Source organism: Daucus carota, chromosome 2 (genome assembly GCF_001625215.2).
Source record: "Daucus carota subsp. sativus chromosome 2, DH1 v3.0, whole genome shotgun sequence".
In the NCBI taxonomy this organism is placed as follows: Eukaryota; Viridiplantae; Streptophyta; class Magnoliopsida; order Apiales; family Apiaceae; genus Daucus; species Daucus carota.
This window is the reverse complement of record NC_030382.2, coordinates 35,012,748-35,017,669: the sequence shown is the minus strand read 5'-3', so window position 1 is coordinate 35,017,669 and position 4,922 is coordinate 35,012,748. Positions and strand designations below refer to the sequence as shown.

Here is a 4,922-nt window from a genome sequence, read left to right as displayed (position 1 = left end):
GAGATTTCAGAGAATATATTAAAAATAATATATTACTATGATACGTTAAAATCTGAATTAAATACACCACTCCAAATATATTAAAATTAATAAATTACTATATGTTCTAAAATGAGACCGCGCAAGATCTTATATATGCTCTCGGATTTATGAGAAAGAATTAATTGTTTTATTTTCATGCCCAATCATTATAAGAAGGAAGGAAATATTTATACAAATATATAAAGACATTTTTAGATAATTTTTATTATTTATGTACTTGTTTTATTTCTTTACAATTTTCAGTTAATTTTTATAATATGAAAAAAAGCACTTTAATTGTAATATGATTTTTACAGTTTTGTGTCAAGTTTTATTATTTCATGTACTTGTATATTTTTAGACTATTAGGGCATATTTTTTGCATTTTGCACAGGGCACCATAAATCTCAGGCACGGCCCTGCTTAGTATTATCATACACAATAACTAGCAGAGGAAACATGGCTCAACATTTGCTGCTATGCATGATGCTAGCATTATTAGTGTTTGCATTTGAAGCATCTGGACAAGAAAGATCTTTAGCCAAGCCTGGATGTCAGCAAAGATGTGGCAGCCTTATAGTAAGTTACCCTTTCGGAATTGGAGCCAATTTTTCAGCTGATACGAAATTCAAGATTCATTGCAACGGCTCATTCAATCCGCCAAAAGCCTTCCTTGAAGATAACAATCTGGAGGTGCTACAAATATCACCAGGAGGCACAATTCAGGTCAACAATCCTGTTTTATCAAAATGTGGCAATGGAAGCAATGTTCAGCAAGTTATGGCATCCGGCAGCTTTACATTCTCAGACACGGAGAATCGATTCACTGCACTGGGATGTGAAACCCTTGGCGTGCTCACACAACAAGGGTTCAATGTTGGGGGGTGCATAACATTTTGTAATAGCACTACTGCTATAAATTCAGACAAGACTTGTTTCGGGTTCTGCTGCCAAACAAGAATTCCTCGCTTTTAAATGCAATTAATGCGTCTGTGAGGAGCGTTGACGCGATCAAATATCAGAACATATGCAGCCTGCAGGCAAGCGTTTGTTGCAGATCAGAATTGGTTCAAGAATTTGTCAAATATATTCAGTGTGCGGTCTAGGGAACAAGTTCCTGCTGTGCTGGATTGGAGACTACCGAATCGGTCCTGTACATATCAGAAAGCTGTATTTGTCGACGAGAATGGGGATAAGATAGAACAGTGCATGGAAAAAGAAAATACTTTGTGTACAGATGAAGGCCTGTGTTCTTGTGCTGAAGGCTACGAAGGGAATCCTTATTTGCCAAACGGATGTCAAGGTAAGATTTTGAATATTCATCAATTTTTTTGAATCATACAATTAAATGAACCGTTAATTTAATACATCCTGTTTAGCAGAAAGACGGATATTCCTTGCTCATTATCAGACAATCACTTATTCACAAATCTCGTGTGGGGATAATAGTTTTCATTTGCCATTTCATGGAAAATGCAAGTCTGATAATACTTTTCAATGTCAGATGTCGATGAGTGTGCAGATCATTCGCGCAACAACTGTGAGCAAATATGTAACAATGTGCAAGGAAGCTACTACTGCTCATGCCGAGATGGTTGGGTAAGCGTCGGATATAACAAATGCATCAAAGAAGCCTATATCAAGACAGCTCCAGCCATCATACTAATAGGTACCCTCTAACATCACTCCAATGCATAGCTATATTCGAATGCATCTATGCACTCTAACATCGTTCATTATGTGATTGGTATCGCAGCCTCTTGTGCTGGTCTAGGGGGGCTATTGCTACGTGGTGGTTGTACAAGGTAATTATACGAAGGAAAAAGAGTAAACTTAAGGAGAAATTTTTTAAAAGAAACGGAGGTCTGCTATTGCATCAGCAAATGTCTTCCTATGAAGGTAATGTCGAGAAAACCAAATTGTTTACTTCAAAGGAGCTGGAGAAGGCAACGGACCATTTTAACGTGGATCGTATCCTCGGGCAAGGAGGACAAGGTACTGTCTACAAAGGAATGTTGACAGACGGAAAAATAGTAGCTGTTAAAAAGTCCAAGATAGAAGATGAAACTAAACTCGAACACTTCATTAACGAGGTTGTCATTTTATCACAAATCAACCATAGGAATGTTGTAAAGCTCCACGGATGCTGCTTGGAGACCGAGGTCCCGTTACTCGTATATGAATTCATCCCTAATGGAACACTTTTCGAGTACATCCATGACCGCAATGAGAATTTTCCGCTTACTTGGGATGTCCGCGTACGTGTTGCCACAGAAGTAGCAGGAGCTCTCTCGTATCTCCACTCTGCTGCATCGATTCCAATATATCACCGCGATATCAAGTCATCAAACATACTTTTGGACGAAAAGCACAGAGCCAAAGTGGCTGATTTCGGAACTTCAAGAAACATTTCTATTGATCAGACTCACCTGACAACAAGAGTACAGGGCACATTCGGTTACTTGGACCCTGAATACTTCCAAACTAGTCAGTTCACTGACAAAAGCGATGTTTATAGCTTCGGGGTAGTTCTTGTCGAGCTCTTGACAGGAGAAAGACCAATCTTGAGACCTAGACTTGACGATCAAGAACGGAGTTTAGTAGCACATTTTGTATTGGCAATGGAACAGGGTCGCATTTTCGATATTCTTGATTCACAAATCTTAAAAGAGGGCATGAAAGAAGAGATTACTAGATTTGCTGAACTTGCATACAGATGCTTGAACTTGAATGGGAGGAGAAGGCCAAGCATGAAACAAGTTGCAGCAGAGCTCGAGAGTATTAGAATGCCTCATGGATCGTCTGATACTCAACTCAACTACTCAACAATACTCGATTTTGAATTTGCAATAATGGATTAAATATCAAGAAGTATCACCAGATCATATACCACTCTAGTATATTCTCATTGTTTCTAGACATTTTTTTAAACCTTTCATAGGGATTTCGAATACAATTATTTTAACAAACTTTCATTACAATTCAAGTATTACATTCTAATATTAAACTTTTATAGTAGAAATAAGAAGAACCCTGATTTTACAGTAACATACTTGTACTTGCTAAAAATAGTGTTGCTGCCAACATCAGCTACGCTCATTTCTAGCCAGTTTAGTGGCGTCATCATTATAATTAATTAAATTTGTGTAAACGTTCTCTTGAGATGCTTACTAATTTTTTTTATAAACCAAACCTTCTCGTATATTATTGTATTTGCTTCTCTTGCTTCTAATGACCCTCTCAACGGAATCACCAATTTCAAGTTCATTATCATTGATCATGAACAATACTTATAAACAAGTTTTCTATAATCATAATCCTTACAAAATAGTGAGAATAAGGGCAATCTAGAGGAAACGGATCTGTGCCAAAGAGACTTGAAAAATAAATTACATATCGACGATGATAGATTAGATTGTATACTATATAAGACAACTGATTTACATAAATCTTGCTAGAAAGTAAAGTTTTCCGACATTATTTGGATATGAGTGTCATTTGAAACCCCATTTATCACGAAGGATTTCAGGGAAAGAACAGCTTTCATCGTGTTACCACGTTGATCTTTTATATAGTGAAACCCCATTTGAAACGTATTCTAACAAACATTATCAGTCATAAAAAATGCACCTCATCCAATATGATACAATTCCATTTTATAAAGTGTAAATCAGAATTTCTTTCACCCAATCCTTCTTCAACTCCTTCATCTGAATCATTGGTAGAAGTGCTAGCTCTAAAGGCCTTATTTTTATTGTGGCACTTCCCTTTGTTTGGAGTTCCCTTATTTACGTCATTCACAGGCTTATAAGTTCTACCACCATTTGGAAGACAATAATATTCTTGGTCCTGTGTTCATAAAACAACTACTTGCACCAAAAACATTCTTTCTTCGAAGGCATGACATATTTGCTCTGAACCTTGTTGTTGCCTCTAACATAGAGCGGTCAATCTCACTCACTCGTGGAATTACAACAACCGAGGGACATATTACAAGTGTAGCTTTGAATTCTGGCAACACCAAAGATGAACTAGGTGGGAATAGAACTCCACCTAATCCAGGATGATATGCCTGCTTTGCCAGTACAAGTGCAATAGCTTGTACAGTCTTCCTCACTTGCATTCCATCCGCAAGGATGCCTTCTATTGCGGCAAACACTCGAGTTAGGAAATTAACAATCATACAAATTTAAACAAAATAAATTAGAATATCTAAACACAGACTCAAGTTATTTCAATAACTAAAATGCAGCAACAAAGCAAAATTATTGAATAATTACATCAACTCATGCAACTAGAGATATGTACATATCAATCATGTATTTCAATGATTAGATCAAGATTTATGTGATAGTATATACTCGATAGGTATAAAGAAATATCACCTGAGAATTGTATGTCCACGCAGGAAAGGAAGTGAAACTTAGTTTTCTTGGAGCATTTTCTTCATTATTCTACAAAAATTTCACAAATTAATAAATTAAGGGTAAAGTAGTACCAATAGGTTGAGATGGTCGATTGATCACATCTTCGCACAAAATAAAAATTTACATTGATAACCGAATGATGAAATCTTAGTTGATATATTAATAGTTTGATTAAACTCAAAATAATTCAAAATTGAATGTAAATCACTAATAAAAAATTATTATTATATATATATTCGTGATCTAGTTTGTGTTTGCACTTGAATATACGTCAAAAATCATGAACTAAAATGATTATTTCAGATCCAGGGAAAAAATTATATCATATTTGGGTTCAGTTTAATTGAGTCCAAGTTAAAAATAACATAAATCTAATAAAAATATTTTTATGCAATTCAATCGTAACGACTTCTGACACATATCGAATAAAACTGTTCTTATATATGTGTAGGGTTTCAAGACTCTATATAATGA

At 35.6% G+C, this 4,922-nt stretch overlaps 1 pseudogene; it reads left to right on the top strand.

Moving 5' to 3' along the window:
• The first annotated feature begins 480 nt into the window (after positions 1-480).
• Positions 481-3,134, top strand: LOC108207440 (wall-associated receptor kinase-like 2; annotated as a pseudogene).
• The last annotated feature ends 1,788 nt before the right edge of the window (positions 3,135-4,922 follow it).